Raw genomic sequence first — 17,827 nt, forward strand, 5'->3', positions numbered from 1 at the left:
ATTCAGCCCGCAAGGGGGAAGCAGCGGCCTACAAAATCTAATTCTCTCATTTCCTGATGTCATAGATAGATAGATAGATAGACAGACTGTATGCAATGACACGTACAGCATGAAACCATAAATACTAGAGCACGCCAGCCATTTACAGTCAGTCTCCATTGAAGTTGGAAGTGGGCAAACATGTACTAGGCCAGTGATGGCGAACCTTTTAGGGACCGAGTGCCCAAACTACAACCCAAAACCCACTTATGTATCGCAAAGTGCCAACACGTCAGGGGGCGGGGCTTATCACAACGTATGATTTTACCCCCGTCGTTCTAAAAAGGACAAGGCTGTTTCAGAATAGACCGGGTGCAGATTCTGACTGCTTTTTGGACGCGGAAATACTGCAGAATGTGCTCAGCGGAGATTTCTGTGGAAAATTCTGCAGCATTTCCGCATCTAAAAAGCAGTCAAAATCTGCACCCGGTCTATTCTGAAAGAGCCCTGCCCATTTCTGCCACATGTACACATACCCCAGCGGTAATAGTGACACCTTCACCCCAGCGATAATAGTGACATCCCACAGCAGTAATAATAGTGACACTCCCCCCATCTATATATATAAAATTGAATGTATGTCTGTCTGCGTGCGTGCGTGTCTGCGTGCGTGTTTGTCCTTTATGCGCTACTACACCATTCATCCGATCGCCATGAAACTTTGGGAAGTTGTTGAGTACACTCCTGGGAAGATTATAGGCATAGTACAAATATCCTACGATAAATGGCGCGCGAGCGTCGTCGAAAGTTACGCCCCCCCCCCCACGTAGATCGAATAAGTAAGCCACCTGCTATTGTGATGTCATCACTGATGTCATCAACATCGGACGCCCTTGAACATGCCCCAACATGTTCTATAAAGCTGCATTGTGATGTCATTAAGGCTCTATTATGACACGTACAGCTTGGAACCACTAGAGCACGCCAGCCAATTACCATTGGAGTTGGAAGTGGGTAAACAAGTACTAGGATATCTTCCTAAGAAGCCACAGCAGCCGGATAAATTGTATGTTCCACCCAACGGCTATTTTATTCAGCCCGCAAGGGGGAAGCAGCGGCCTACAAAATCTAATTCTCTCATTTCCTGATGTCATAGATAGATAGATAGATAGATAGATAGATAGATAGATAGATAGATAGACTGTATGCAATAACCCTGATAGATAGATAGATAGATAGATAGATAGATAGATAGATAGATAGATAGATAGATAGATAGATAGACTGTATGCAATAACCCTGATAGATAGATAGATAGATAGATAGATAGATAGATAGATAGATAGATAGACTGTATGCAATGACACGTACAGCTTGAAACCATAAATACTAGAGCACGCCAGCCATTTACAGTCAGTCTCCATTGAAGTTGGAAGTGGGCAAACATGTACTAGGCCAGTGATGGCGAACCTTTTAGGGACCGAGTGCCCAAACTACAACCCAAAACCCACTTATGTATCGCAAAGTGCCAACACGTCAGGGGGCGGGGCTTATCACAACGTATGATTTTACCCCCGTCGTTCTAAAAAGGACAAGGCTGTTTCAGAATAGACCGGGTGCAGATTCTGACTGCTTTTTGGACGCGGAAATACTGCAGAATGTGCTCAGCGAAGATTTCTGTGGAAAATTCTGCAGCATTTCCGCATCTAAAAAGCAGTCAAAATCTGCACCCGGTCTATTCTGAAAGAGCCCTGCCCATTTCTGCCACATGTACACATACCCCAGCGGTAATAGTGACACCTTCACCCCAGCGATAATAGTGACATCCCACAGCAGTAATAATAGTGACATCCCACAGCAGTAATAATAGTGACACTCCCCCCATTAGTAATAAGAGTGACATACCCCAGCGGTAAACCTCAGTGGTCGCTGCTGCCGTCATCTAGATATATAAAAACGTAGTATGTATGTATGTCTGTCTTCGCAGCAACGCGCGAACATGCCCCAACATGTTCTATAAAGCTGCATTGTGATGTCATTAAGGCTCTATTATGACACGTACAGCTTGGAACCACTAGAGCACGCCAGCCAATTACCATTGGAGTTGGAAGTGGGTAAACAAGTACTAGGATATCTTCCTAAGAAGCCACAGCAGCCGGATAAATTGTATGTTCCACCCAACGGCTATTTTATTCAGCCCGCAAGGGGGAAGCAGCGGCCTACAAAATCTCATTCAGGTAGGTAGGTTCAGTTCTTGGAGGTTGGGGAATGCTTATGGGCAAGGCCTTATGTCTCATCCCAACTCGATTATTCAATTCTAAGCGCAAAAGAATTAGCGTCCAAATTTTATGTACGGAATTTAATTCTCTCATTTCCCAATGTCATAGAAACTTGAAATTTGGCTCGAGCATTGATTATGTCATAAATAGGAAAAGTTAATGGGTCCCAACTCGATTATTCAATTCAAAGCGCCAAAGAATTAGCGTTCAAATTTTACGTACGGAATCTAATTCTCTCATTTCCTGATGTCATAGATAGATAGATAGATAGATAGATAGATAGACTGTATGCAATAACCCAGATAGATAGATAGATAGATAGATAGACAGACTGTATGCAATGACACGTACAGCTTGGAACCATAAATACTAGAGCACGCCAGCCATTTACAGTCAGTCTCCATTGGAGTTGGAAGTGGGCAAACATGTACTAGGCTATCTTCCCAAGAAGCCACAGCAGCCGGATAAATTGGATGTTCCACACAACGGCTATTTTATTCAGCCTGCAAGGGGGAAGCAGCGGCCTACAAAACCTCAGTGGTCGCTGCTGCCGTCATCTAGATATATAAAAACGAATGTATGTATGTCTGTCTGTCTGTCTTCGCAGCAACGCGCGACGGGTACGCTAGTATATATATATATAATGTGTGTGTCTGTATGTATGTATGTGTGTGTGTCTGTATATATGTGTGTGTGTCTGTATATATGTGTGTGTGTCTGTACGTATATGCGCAGAATGGTGTGTGGGTGTATGCGCAGAATGGTGTGCGTCTGTGCGGGTGTATGCGCAGAATGGTGTGCGTCTGTGCGGGTGTATGCGCAGAATGGTGTGCGTCTGTGCGGGTGTATGCGCAGAATGGCGTGCGTCTGTGCGGGTGTATGCGCAGAATGGCGTGCGTCTGTGCGGGTGTATGCGCAGAATGGCGTGCGTCTGTGCGGGTGTATGCGCAGAATGGCGTGCGTCTGTGCGGGTGTATGCGCAGAATGGCGTGCGTCTGTGCGGGTGTATGCGCAGAATGGCGTGCGTCTGTGCGGGTGTATGCGCAGAATGGCGTGCGTCTGTGCGGGTGTATGCGCAGAATGGCGTGCGTCTGTGCGGGTGTATGCGCAGAATGGTGTGCGTCTGTGCGCGCAGAATGGCGTGCGTCTGTGCGGGTGTATGCGCAGAATGGCGTGCGCCTGTGTGAGCGCAGAATGGCGTGCGCCTGTGTGAGCGCAGAATGGCGTGCGCCTGTGTGTGCGCAGAATGGCGTGCGTCTGTGTGTGCGCAGAATGGCGTGCGCCTGTGTGAGCGCAGAATGGCGTGCGCCTGTGTGAGCGCAGAATGGCGTGCGCCTGTGTGAGCGCAGAATGGCGTGCGCCTGTGTGAGCGCAGAATGGCGTGCGCCTGTGTGAGCGCAGAATGGCGTGCGCCTGTGTGAGCGCAGAATGGCGTGCGCCTGTGTGAGCGCAGAATGGCGTGCGCCTGTGTGTGCGCAGAATGGCGTGCGCCTGTGTGTGCGCAGAATGGCGTGCGCCTGTGTGTGCGCAGAATGGCGTGCGCCTGTGTGAGCGCAGAATGGCGTGCGCCTGTGTGAGCGCAGAATGGCGTGCGCCTGTGTGAGCGCAGAATGGCGTGCGCCTGTGTGAGCGCAGAATGGCGTGCGCCTGTGTGTGCGCAGAATGGCGTGCGCCTGTGTGTGCGCAGAATGGCGTGCGCCTGTGTGAGCGCAGAATGGCGTGCGCCTGTGTGAGCGCAGAATGGCGTGCGCCTGTGTGAGCGCAGAATGGCGTGCGCCTGTGTGAGCGCAGAATGGCGTGCGCCTGTGTGTGCGCAGAATGGCGTGCGCCTGTGTGTGCGCAGAATGGCGTGCGTCTGTGTGTGCGCAGAATGGCGTGCGTCTGTGTGTGCGCAGAATGGCGTGCGCCTGTGTGAGCGCAGAATGGCGTGCGCCTGTGTGAGCGCAGAATGGCGTGCGCCTGTGTGAGCGCAGAATGGCGTGCGCCTGTGTGAGCGCAGAATGGCGTGCGCCTGTGTGTGCGCAGAATGGCGTGCGCCTGTGTGTGCGCAGAATGGCGTGCGTCTGTGTGTGCGCAGAATGGCGTGCGTCTGTGTGTGCGCAGAATGGCGTGCGCCTGTGTGTGCGCAGAATGGCGTGCGCCTGTGTGTGCGCAGAATGGCGTGCGTCTGTGTGTGCGCAGAATGGCGTGCGTCTGTGTGTGCGCAGAATGGCGTGCGTCTGTGTGTGCGCAGAATGGCGTGCGTCTGTGTGTGCGCAGAATGGCGTGCGAGTGTGTGTGCGCAGAATGGCGTGCGGGTGTGTGAGCAGAATGGCGTGCGGGTGTGTGAGCAGAATGGCGTGCGGGTGTGTGCGCAGAATGGCGTGCGTCTGTAAGCGCAGAATGGCGTGCGTCTGTAAGCGCAGAATGGCGTGCGTCTGTAAGCGCAGAATGGCGTGCGCCTGTAAGCGCAGAATGGCGTGCGTCTGTAAGCGCAGAATGGCGTGCGTCTGTAAGCGCAGAATGGCGTGCGTCTGTAAGCGCAGAATGGCGTGCGTCTGTGCTGGTGTATGCGCAGAATGGCGTGCGTCACTGGCCACTATGGGGAACCTTATTACCAATCGGGCCACTGTGGGGTTTACTTTTACTTTACTGTCTTACAATTAGAATCGGCCCTTTGAAGGCAGCCATAAGGCTGATGTGGCCCTCGGTGAAAATGAGTTTGACACCCCTGTTCTAAGGCAATGCTCCTCTGGAAAATATTAGCGTTAGGACCCATCTGAGAGCTTGGTCACCTGGACGTTGGTAGATGTGCCAATCTGATGTGATCAAATTATATACCAAGTACCTTGTATTATTTAATCTGGTTAGAGTATTTATTATAGGTATGTATACCTCTGATAGTAAATGTATTTTGCGTGCTGTTGCCACTTTTTGTTTTTTGCTTCTATTGTATGTTGCAGCCATGGTTTAATGTGCACCGATAGATTTCTATTGGGAAGTACTGACCTATTTTATCCTTTTTTCTACAAATATTGTGAAGTAGTGGCTGCCCCCACTTGGTCGCGTATGCCCGCCGCCCATTTACCTTCTGTCCCTCCTATTGGACCATATAAATGATATCCTACCTTCACTGTTTTTATTTGCAGGCTTAGGGCGCCCACCCACTGGCGATTTTTTTTTTCTTTGCGTTTTTTCTCAAGAGCAATTAGAATTGAATGTACTCCTGTCCACTGGCGTTTTTTTTTGCGTTGCGTTGCGTTTTTTAACATAGGAACTGTCAGTTGCATATGTGTCCTTATTTTTCTCCTAATGCACCCATGAAAGTCAATGGAAATTAATGGAAAAGCCGCGAAAATGCGGGAAAAATGCAGCGAAAACGCTGCGCTTTTCACGCACGAAAATTGCAAACGCCAGTGGGTGGGCGCCCTTAGTCCCAAGTGAGGAGCATTTTTAAAAGGTAGGTACCCATCTTTCCCAGGTTATGAGTAAACCACTTGGTATTAGCATTAGGACATTACTCGAGCGAGTAGTGCCTTAGCCAAGTATCTCCCCGCTCATCTCTAAAGATTCGGGGGCCGGCGCGGGTGACAGGTGAGTTGCGGCGGGGAGCGGTGGGGAGAGCGGGAGAGCGAGATCTCCCCTCCGTTCCTCCCCGCCCCCCGCCAGCCCCCGAATCTTTAGAGACGAGCAGGCAGATACTCGGCTAAGGCACTACTCGCTCGAGTAATGTGCCTTAGCGAGTATACTCGCTCATCTCTAGTTAGGACCCATCTGAAGGATTGGTCACCTGGACATTGGTAGATGGGCCAATATGATCTGTAAAATGTAGAGTCGCCGAGTAGGTTTAATGGCTACAGGGAGCACCTCCGTTTCTACATTTTGAAAATTGGTGGTGGTCCGTGGTTCTGATCTCCAAATACTGTGTATTCAATTCAGTAGTAGCAAGAAAGGAAGCTGATAAATTTGGAATAACATCCAGAAATAGAACTGCGTCATCGCAGATAGTGAAATAATTTACCTACGACAACAGCGTGATAGAGAGAAGTCATTCTTGCCCACATACAGTATCTGAGAACCTTTCTAAGGTGACAAAGGTTTGTATTTCACAGTTGGCAGGGATAGAGAGGGAAAACAGGAAACTAACTGAAATGAAAAACTAGAGATTGTAAAATAATACATTGTGTTGAATACAGCATTGTTCTACCTTTCATGATAACAGATGGACACTTAACAAACAAAAAGAGGATTATAAACTCGAACTTGCTGGGCGACTTTTAAAACACCTTTGAGGAATCAAAAATTTTTTAGGGATAAAAATGTTATGCCAGGTTTTGAGGGTTCCTTCCTCTGCTGCTCTCCCCCGTGCCACACATTGTGACTGTTACATCCGCTTGGCGTACAAAAGCGCCACTCCACAGGTGGGACGCAAGCGCGTCCATTTAAAACAGCAAACACACACATATAGTACTTGCATGGACCAATTGCATCTCTCCAGGAGGAAGAATGGACGACTGTCCCTAACTGATCAGGGAAAGGGGGGCACCCCTGCCTAAAAGCGGAGTTATCGCCTCGATAAAGGCGGCACCACTGTCTTCTTTTACTGACCTGGCTATCCCTGATCAAGGAGCTGGAGAGATGTGCTAAACACTCAGAACACAACACTGTTCACACACACACTGTACAGAGAACAGGACTGCACATAAAGCACATGTCTGGCAACCTGCACAGACCTAACATAAGTCACTGTTCACACCAACATACAGTGTAACACATAGAACAGGACTGTTCACACCTCATGTCTGGCCACTTGCACAGACATACAACACAAGTCACTGTTCACACCAACATACAACTGGTAGTGCATACAACATACAACACAGACCCCACCCAGAGCTCACATGCATACCAATGGAAAAGCAAAGCAGTCCAAGTGTCCTCACTCCAGGGGAAAAGGGAGAGTCAGCCACCGTGCTGACATAGGGAGCAGTGTCAGGCATTACCCATCTGACACACACGTAGGGCATCAGACATCTGGGGGCCACACCTGCCCAGGGATAGGGAGAAACCTGCGGGCGGTCTGCACCTGTGTGGTCACCGTACCACACATTACACAATGCATGCATCCCAGAACACAAGGAGGTGAGGGACAGCAGGTGTCCAGACCGTCTTCAGAGGAGGAGACAGACACTTCAGACACGCATGCAACCACCAGCTCTGAGTGGGACAAACAATGATACACAAGGCACTAAAATGACCAGCAATCTCTCCCAGGAGTTTGCTGGTATTTATCTGCTGCAGACCAGGGGGATTGGCTGCTGGAGAATACCACCCCCAGCCAGCTCAATTACCCCCTACCTGTCAAAGTGTGCACGAGGGAACCTGTAGAACCACAGGTCCCAGATGCACAACCTTAACAGTGACGTCAGGGGTCACGCTATTCATGATGTGTTGCTCGTTGGAACGCACTGTGCCTTCCATGAAATCAAGAACCAATACACTTGTGGAACTCATGGTGCGTTCCAATGAGCAACGCATCATGAATAGCGCGACCTCTGACGTCACAATGTGTGGCGCAGGAGGAGAGCGGCAGTTGAGGCATGGCTGATCTAGGTGTAAGTTGACTATATAAATGATTCTTGTTCACTGTATTTTTATTTTTGAAAAAGGCACCTGAGTGCACTGAAACGCCGAGCATGATGGACTGTGAATGTTTTTCTAATTTATAATGATTTTTTAAAGGATTAAATCAAAAATCTTTATATACTTTGAAGAATCCTCTTGGGCTTTCTTTGCTCTAGCCATCCTTATCACTCCTGTGGAATATAAACCCTTACAAGCGCAGAGAAACTTTTGTTTCCTCTTCTTCTCATATTTACATTTACCCACATTCTTTGACTGTGGGGTTTTTGTTTTTTCTTGCTGCACTGGATGTCCTGTGGGATGTAAGGTTTTGACTACTAAGCTGATGAGGATTTCAGGTGCTGGCGGGTTAGTCCTTTACCCGGGACTCCCCTGCTTGCACCAGGTAAGCTCTATTCTTTATGCATAAGGACTTATATGCACTTATTTTTTGTATCATACATCCAATTGAATGCTCTACCTGTGCATTACCTATTTGGGGTAGTTACAAATGTGGTTCCTGAGAACTACGGACAGCACAGAAATAATTAAATAAGTATTGTAGACTGGATTTAGCTATAACTTAGAGCCCTTTTAAATTAAACATATCGTTCAATTAATCGTTGGATTGTGCAAAACGGAACAATCGTTCAGTGTAAACATGGCCAATAGAGATGAGCGAACGTGCTCGCTTAGAGCAATTACTCGATCGAGCATCGCTTTTTTCGAGTAACTGCCTAATCGGGCGAAAAGATTCGGGGGGCGGAGACCTCGCCCCTATTCCCCCCTGCTACCCCCCCCCTCGCTCCACCCCGCCACCCCCCCGCCTGAAAAAAGCGATGCTCGATTGATTAATTGTCCTAAACGAGCACGTTCGCTCATCTCTAATGGCCAATGATTGAATGACAAATAGTACTGTAATTCATTGCTTGTTCTTCAGTGTATACAGGCATAAAAACCTGCCGATAATTGGCCCATGTAAACAAGCTGGGACTTGTTGTTTTCTTTCAACACATTAATTGTTTCCAAATGCAAGTAATTTCTAGAATATCAACCAAAACTTTAATACTTTAAAACTCTGTGTCTTTGGATGACAAGGGGGCAGGGGGGGGGGGGGGGGTCCGGGCGTCCATCAGACCCCCTTCCCCCTTTCAAGAAAGTGCCTGTTTTTATTTGGTTTAACTTTACTATCTCAGACAGACCCTTTGAGCGCGGGAGTTTTTATTGTTTTTTCCTGTTATACATTTGCATATCACAGAGATCTTTGGAAGTTTCTTGGACCCTCCCGGTTATGCTCTCCCATTGTGGATATCATACTGACGCTGCGCCTCTTCGACTTTTACCATTCGCAGGGACCACAGGTGTGATGGCCGGCCTAGCTAGTTTATTACGTAGCTTTAACTATATCATCTGTATTCCCGAGGCGCTATCTTTTCTTTAATTATAAAGCAAATACAGTTGCTCTGCAGCACATTCCAAAACTCTGCAGGATTTAGATTGTAAAACTTCATAAACTATAACTCATACATAAGATCTCACCTGATAAGGATGGTTGGGGCATGTTCAGAGATCTTGGAAAGAGTATATGCTTCCTCTATTACAGCAAACACATGACTGTGGAGGATACAGGCACACTGATACAATTGTATTTTGACATTTACAACAATGCATAAGTGTACAGTGCCATTTATATAGTGAGTGCAGCTGAGAGTGATTGAGGAGTTTAACTTAAAAAGGCCATATGCTAAACAAACAGAAATTATAAGTATTTCTGTCATTTTACCATTATAGTATGTTTTTTAATGTGGTTTTCTCATGACTTAAAATTGCTTCACAGCCATTCGGTCCTTCCTAGGTGTGGCTGACCAGGACATGTGACTGCTGCAGCCAATCACTGGTTATAGAAGGTCACTGCTGTGGGCCAGTGATTGGCTGTAGCAGTCACATGTCCTGGTTAGAAACAAGCAGGAAGGACAGTAGTTGAGAAGCAATTTTGTGTTGTGGGAAAACCCTTTTAACTTACGATTTGTGGGAGATGACTAAGATGTTTGCCATTTTGTTATTTTCTGTTGTCAGCTGTAAAGATTTTAAGACAGGGATGCTACTTGTGCTCTAAATCTATGGGGGAAGGGACCATGCCCCCCCCCCCCCCCATTTGAATTGAGAGAACAGTGTATTGCTTCCAAAAACAGGTCAGACTAGGTTTGTTGACCAGCAGAAGACATCTCCAGGGCTCAAGTTACAGCCGCATGGCAAAAAGGAATGTCTGTGTTAAAGGACAGGAAACGACTGGAGAAAAACAGGAAGTATTTCTTCTTAACGGAAAGTAAGAAATGAATAGAGCATGCTCAAGGGAAGCTACTCCCTGGAAAATGAGCTCACGGCTACCTCACAAATACCTCCCCATAAGAATGAGCTATCAGCACACAAAATGTTGTAAATGTACCTGGATGTCCCACCTTCCTGTGTTTGAATACCTATATAACTTTTTACCCGCCTAAATAAAGGTTAGATGCTTTTTGGAGTACACTATGTAGATGTGCGTTCATTGAGGATCTCCGGGCCTGTATATTAATCATATTTAATATGGTACCCACAGTATATTGAGTAGTGTAAATTGCGTTAACAGTATATATTGACATTCTTGTAAATGTGACAAAAGAAAGTGCAGCCATATTAGTTGTCACTTTTAATCTAGCTTCTTCAAAACTGATATTTTGTCAGTATGTTCAGTCAGTAGGTGACAGTTTATCATCAGTTGCTGCAGTAAGTGACAACTAGTATGACTTCACTTTTTGATAAATGGTCATCAAAATTGAATGAAAAGATGCCAATTTATGTAATTAAAGCGGTTGTCTCATCAAAGAGTCCAACTCCCACCCCTCTCGGCAAACAGCTGGTTTTCCACGGGAAAGTCTTTAGATTTCACTACATATTACTACAAATGTAAAGTTATAACTATCCATGTACAGTCAATGTAAATAAGATCTTTGTTATCATTCATAGTTGCATTCAAAGGATTTTCTGGTCCTTAGGATAGGCCTTCAATAGTTAATCAGCAGTGCTCTGCCGCTCGGAATCCCCACTGAGCAGCTGATTGAAGAGGCTGCAATACTTGGGTGAGCGCTGCAGCCTCTTCTTAGGTCTGTGTATTCACATTCATTGGTCACATGGCTGTAGATCAGCTCAGACCCATTCAAACAAATGGCACTGAGCTTCAATACCAGGCACAGCCACAATACAATGTACGGTGCTGTGTCTGATAGAAACTGAAGTGACGGCGGTGCTCAGCTGATTGTTGGGAAACTAGAGCGGCGGGCCCCACTGATTAACCCTTAACCTGAGGATAGATCATTAGTTTATGATGGAATACCCCTTTAATGTGAATACAGATCACCTACATGGAAGATAGCAATAATATGTAAGCTGATGCATTTGCAAATAGAATGTATCTGGGATATTTGTAGAAAAAAACCCTTAATTTATACTCACGGTGGTCTCTCCACAATTTTGTCGCCCTGATAGACCTGAGCCATGTCTAAGCTGAAAATGTTCAAGGATTTAAATGGATTCACTGAGAGAAGCATATGACCAATGGAAGTCTACAATAGAAAGACAGGTCTTTTTAGACTAGTATAAAGAGATAACATAAAAAGTTTAAAAAACATAAGACACGCAAAGGCTTTTCTACAGGATGTAAAAAGCATCAGGAACAATACATGTACAAAAAGACAATACAAAAATGGTAACGAAAATGCCATAAAAACACATGCTATAGAAAAAGAGCGGCTGTATTAAAATGTGTTTTTTTCTTGCATTTTACAACATCAGTAAATAAGCCCTTGCACATATTAGAAACACTAGAAGACATTATATAAGTGCCAGGTTACTTGGGTCTTCAGCTCAAGACAGAAGTTAGAGAGGAAGCGAGCAGTAAGATCAGTATCAATACCCTTAGGGTGAATGCCCACGGACGGATTTGTACTGTGTTTCCCACAGTGGAAATCCACGCATGAATTCCGCAGCTATTCAGTTCTACTGAACCACAGATTTCAATGAGCGGGGAAAAAAACGAGGCATTTTCTATTTTTCGTGAATTTATGCAGCAGGGGGCCTCCAATAATATAGCATTAATGGAGATCGTGGAAATCCGCGATCACTCGCCGGCACTTTTTTGTTTTTAATTGTGGTACTCCCATGGCGTAAATCTGCTGGCATATCGAGTGTCGCTCGTGGGCATGAGGGCTTAGGCCCAATGTCGACGGGCAAATTTCATTTGTGAAACCTGCGCGGGAGATCCGCAAATCAAGCCGCCCATAGAGATGCATGGGTGTCTGCAACTGGATTACAACATGCAGAGTTGATTTGCAGACCTTTTGCTCCATTTTTCTGCAGTTCCCACATGGACGGCTTCCATTGAAGTCAATGGAAGCTGTCCGATCTGCGGCACGCCCGCAGCTGACACTGCGGACATACCGTGGATCCCTGGGAAAGTAGGAGATTTAAAAGAAAAAAAGGCTGTATTGTGCATGTCCGGCAGCGGGCCGTTAGGACCTTGCTCAGTACTGCAAACCTGGAAGTGGAGGGATCTGCGCGGAGGCCGCTGTAGGAGAAATGCAGGTAAGCAGGGCTCACTGGCTGCGGGCAGTGCTGGTTTCCATGCAGGATTTCTCTCGTTCCATGGACATGAGGCCTATGGGCTCATTCCCACGAGCGTAATTTTACTGCATATTACAAGTGTGATGTATGCTCACGTAATACGCGGTGAATGGAGTCAGTGAAAGTACATTGACTTTTAATTGATCCATTCCCATTAACGTATACACACTGCCACCATGAGGCAGAGAGGGGAATTTAAAAAAAGAAAATAAACAAGTCAGACTGCGCATGACTGCATGTGTGGGATACACTGTCATGCAGAGGCGTAACTTGAAGCTCCTGGGCCCCGATGCAAAACCTGGAACGGGGCCCCCTACTTTAATGCTTTATTCATAGTACTGGGCTCCCTATATGGAGAAGAGAGGCCTTATGGGCCCCCTAAGGCTCCTGGGCCCAGGTGCAACCGCATCCCTTATAGTTACACCCCTGCTGTCATGCACAGTGCACAATTCCTGTCATACGCAGCGGCGATAGCCGGCTCATGACCATGGGAATGAGCCCTTACATCATGTTATGCATAGTATTGTACTCTTTATTAGACTAAAACCTCTATTGCAACTTGATCACAAACATTGCTAAAATACAAAAAATGCCAAAAGTTTATCCAAAAACATAAGAATGCTTTAAACTTTCAACTGTACCTACTCTAAGCACAGCATCAGCATCGGCATCAAAGGCTATGGACTTTTTTGGAGCGCAATGTTTTTCACTTAAGTGCCTGTATTTTGTGTTGGAAATCATTTCTGGCAATAGGGGTCATTAAAAAATTTTTGCACAGTTTTTCTTCTGCAACTTCTCCATATCACTGTATATAGACACTGGTGGCTTTAAACGGGACAACTATCAGCCAAAAATTGCTCACCTTAGTGAAGTGCAAAAAAATGCCGCCAAAGGTATCCATGGCCTTTAACTTTTTGCACATTTATTTTCCTTTGTATCAAAATGACTTTTAAAGAGTTTATCACTCATCAACAATTGATCAGCTGGGGTCTGCCACTTGGGACCATGGTCGATCAGCTGTTCAGGTGCCTGCTGTCACTGACAACACACTGTGTATGAGTGGTAGCAAATAGCTCCGACCCCTGTGTAGTGGCCAGCACTGGTAATTGCAGGTACAGTTCCCATTAAAGTCATTTACCAGCACTGGCCACTACACAGGGGTCCGAGCTATCTGCTACCACGCCGCACCCCTGTGAGTGTTGCCGGTGGCAGAGGGCACCCAAACAACTGATCAGTCGGAATCCCGAGTGGCGAACCCCAGCTGATGAACTATTGATGGCCTATCCTCAGGATAGGCCATCAATAAAAAGAAGCCCAGAAAACCCCCCATTAAGATTGACAATTCACAGACACTAAGAGAATGAATATAGTATAATGTTTATTTTTAACTACAAAACTATGCAAAAATTTCCAAAAGTGGAATCTCCATTACTCACATAAATGGCATCTCGATGGAACCTCTTTTTTAAGCATAACAGGACCGCGCTTTCACAAACATTCCTGAGAGGATGAACATGACAATTATCAGTATATACACATACCATATCGGTTAGTGATCTTCTTGCAGAGTACTCTCCACTAACTACACAATAGGTTCAATGATGGCACCAAAAGTGCTGAGCTCAAAATAATGATGGCCGACCACTTTGAAGTTAAAGTTTAGTCCTAGTTGTACTCAAGTGTTTATACTATACTGTTGTTTTAGAGACCAGTCTCTACTTACAATTGTTGTTGAAGTTTGGGCACATCTTAGTAAATAAAAGTCTGCCATTATTTCACTTGCAGGTTCCTGATAGTGGTATATGGTATAACTGCCCCCTGTCGCTAAAGTGCTGCTGACCTATCACAGGAGCCACTAATGACCCATTGTTATCAGCTCCTCTCACCGAGCGTCACTTGGCTGCACTCAGTGGCTATCTCTCAACTTATGTGGCTGCCTCCTTTTTTCTCAGTGGGGTCGGCTTGGAGAGCTCCTCACTCCCGACACACGACCAGTCTTTCTCTATCACCAATCTTGTCCGAGCATGCTCTCTCAATACAGTCCAGCCTCTCTCCAACCAGGTGAGCATAACACACCAATCATCATATTGCTCAGGGAAAACCAAGGTGTTGCTACGCAAATTGGCCACTAGATGCCACTCTAATGTCAGGTTCTATATTAACCCTTAGGCTTCATGTCCACGGGCAAAAGAAGATTTTAAATCCGCAGCGGATCACCCGCATGCGGATCCGCACCCCATAGGGATGCATTGACCACCTGCGGGTAGATAAATACCCGCGGATCGTCAATAAAAGTGAATTTAAAAAAATGGAGCATGAAAAAAAATGGACATGCTCCATTTTCATGCGGGTCTCCCGCAGGCTTCTATTGAAGCATATGGAAGCCGTCCGGATCTGCGGGAGACCTAAAATAAGAATAACATACCTGCAGCGGACCGGGCAGGTCTTCTCTTCTTCACGGCCGGATCTTCTTTCTTCGGCCTGGCGGATGTGCCCGGCGCATGCGCATGGCACGCTACCGGCGTGCCGAGCACATCCACCGGCCAAAGAAAGAAGATCCAGCCGTGAAGAAGAGAAGACCTGCCCGGTCCGTTGCGGGTAAGTTTATTCTTATTTTCAGCGCTCATGTCCGCGGGGCAGGAGGGACCCGCTACGGATTCTCCATGGAGAATCCGTAGCGGGCCTGATTTTCCCCGTGGACATGAGGCCTTATGGATTTGCCAGCTACAACTATTATTTGTGCATTTTTTACATGTTCCAGTGTGGTAGCCCCTACAGATGGAGTGGTAGTGAGAATACTCAACCTCTGCTCCATTAATTCGGGGACTTTTGAGACCACCATTCCCAGGATTGTTGGGAATCCCAGCAATTGAACCCCCACAATAGTTATATCTAATCCTGTGGACAGGTGATAATTTCATTTGGTGGAACAACCATTCCATTCATTGTAGTAGAACTGCCGAAGATAGCTGCGTTAAACTTGACTGTCTCTGGCAGTCCTATTGAAATGAATGGAGCAGTGGTGAACAGGCTCGACATCTGTTCCTTTCATTTGGGGACCTTTGGGACCCCCATTTATGCCATGAGAACATACCATTAAAGGGGTTGTCCAGTTTTAAACTATTAAAGGCCTATCCTTTGGATCAGCCATCAACAATAGATTGACACGGATCATTTGGCGGGAATCCTTGCCAATCAGTTTTTCTCTGGACCATGTTCTCTGGACCAATGTACTTGTGCATTGAGAAACTTTCTGCAGGGAGTAGACAGCTCCATTTCCACTGCAACGGCCAGGCTTGCTATTACAGGTTAATTTCCCATTAATTTCAATGGGAACATGGCCTGCACTACCCCGCCTGGCCACTGCAGTGAAAACAGAGCTGTCTGCTTCTTGCAGAAATCAGCTCAATGCATGAGTGAGTACACTGACCAGAGAACAGCTAATAGGCGAGTATTCCAGGCAACTGATCCCTGTTGATCTACTGTTGATGGCTGATCCTGAGTTGGATCTGTCAATCAACTACTGATAAATCTCTGGGTCATGGCCAGCTTAATGCCCCTTTATACGAGAATTGAGTTGTTTCTTCCAACTTTAAAGCACTATATTGATTTAAAGCACTATACCAATTTAAACCAGTAACTATGAACAACAAATAAAGCCCAGCCCATCCTGAAGACCCCGACTACTGGAGGTACTTACTCTAAGAAGGATAGGTCAGACAACTTCTCTACTTCTGGACAATCTTCTCCGTCCTGAACCTTCATTTAAAACAGTAAAATAAACAAAAATAGGGTTTTTTGCAGTCCTAAGTAAAACCAAAGTGCACCACAATATCATGCTGATTATAGGGATGAAGGCTTGTAATACTGCAATGCAGGGGCGTAACTATAGAGGATGCAGGGGATGCGGTTGCACCCGGGCACAGGAGCCTTAGGGGGCCCATAAGGCCGCTCTTCTCCATAGAGGGAGCCCAGTACTATGAATAAAGCATTATAGTTGGGGGCCCTGTTACAGGTTTTGCATCGGGGCCCGGAGCTTCAAGTTACGCCTCTGCTGCAATGTGTTAGCGGTCAAACGTATAGCTGGTTATTATACATTTGTTTAGCTAAGAAGCTGGGAATGTAGCAGTTAATAACCGGAAGTTGAGACTTCTAAGCATTTGGGAGAGTAAAACAAGAGTGTCAATTAGACAATTGCCAGTACTGTTGGGCACTATAGCTGTGAGCATATGGCTATTGTTATGTTATACAACAGTTATAAGACATTACGGCTGTTATAGAACACTATTTGTCGGGGATGTAGCTTTGGGGGCACAGAAGTAGAAGTCTCATCTGCAGGATAGGGGATACTTTTCTGATCAGTGGGGGTCTGACTGGTGGAACCTACATCGATACGAAGAACGGGAGTTCCAACGGTCCCCATATCAATGAAGCAGAGGACGCGCATGTGCACCATTGCCCCGTTCATTTCAGTGATAGTGCCAGTGCTAGATATTCCCAAGCGTATGTATTCGGCAATTTCCAGCCTTGTCATTAAAATGAATGTAGCAGTGAGGTACATGTGTGTCCACGGCTTCGTTCATGCGGGGACCATTAGGACCCTGTTTTCTGGTTCCCGCCAGTTGGACCCACACCTATCCTGTAGGTAGGGAATAACTCTAGATTTTAGAACAACCCCTCTAAGTTTCATCTCAAATATTCAAATCTATAGCTTCCCAAAGCATGCACAGTCTGGGGGTTGAGAATAAGCATTACACCAATAAGGGCTCAATAATAGGAAAACCCTTTCGGCAGTAAGCACCTGCTTCTTTTTCATGGCCATTTGCAGCATATCTTCTGTGGAATCCTCAGCTTCCCATCTATCCTTGCGCTGTTGAATGGGTTGTGTAGATTTAGTATGCGGTATCTCCTGGTATATCGTCCATTTGCTCAGGTTTTCTATTGTAAGTCGAGGCAGTAATGTTTCTGAGCTCAGCCAACAAGTGGGATCACCCCTGCCAGGTACATTTTGTGCCCAGTGGACATGAGTCATAGCTTCATAAGAAGAACTTTGTTCCACCTCGTCATCTTGAGTAGAATCAACGAAGGATGAACCAACCTCAGAACCATTATGTGCTGTCTCCGTCACTGGAGTAGTTTGGTTTTCACCATTACCCTGTTCTTGATTTTCTTTTCCAGTTTTGTTTTTTGATGAGGGGAGTGTGACTTTTAGTACTTCATTAGCTGCTAGTTCCTCTCCAGAAGTTGACCTGCACTCCATTAACTGTAAGGGTCGATATCTGGGTCTGTTCTCTTGTTGATTCTGAAGG

General features: G+C 46.2%; 2 long non-coding RNA genes across 2 annotated transcripts in view; both read right to left on the reverse strand.

The window, feature by feature from the left end:
• LOC136587818 (uncharacterized) overlaps nucleotides 1-9,449 on the reverse strand; it is an 18,185-nt gene extending 8,736 nt beyond the window's left edge. Inside the window, exon 1 of the long non-coding RNA XR_010787499.1 lies at nucleotides 9,399-9,449. This is a non-coding gene — a long non-coding RNA (uncharacterized lncRNA). The remainder of the gene's footprint in view (nucleotides 1-9,398) is intronic.
• Nucleotides 9,450-13,960: 4,511 nt separating this feature from the next.
• LOC136588457 (uncharacterized) lies at nucleotides 13,961-17,522 on the reverse strand. The gene is made up of 3 exons (XR_010787577.1): nucleotides 17,320-17,522; nucleotides 16,219-16,277; nucleotides 13,961-14,018 (listed from the first exon to the last, which is right to left on the reverse strand). It is a non-coding gene; the product is annotated as an uncharacterized lncRNA (long non-coding RNA).
• Nucleotides 17,523-17,827: the final 305 nt, after the last annotated feature.

Source organism: Eleutherodactylus coqui, chromosome 13 (assembly GCF_035609145.1).
Source record: "Eleutherodactylus coqui strain aEleCoq1 chromosome 13, aEleCoq1.hap1, whole genome shotgun sequence".
NCBI classification, from domain to species: domain Eukaryota; kingdom Metazoa; phylum Chordata; class Amphibia; order Anura; family Eleutherodactylidae; genus Eleutherodactylus; species Eleutherodactylus coqui.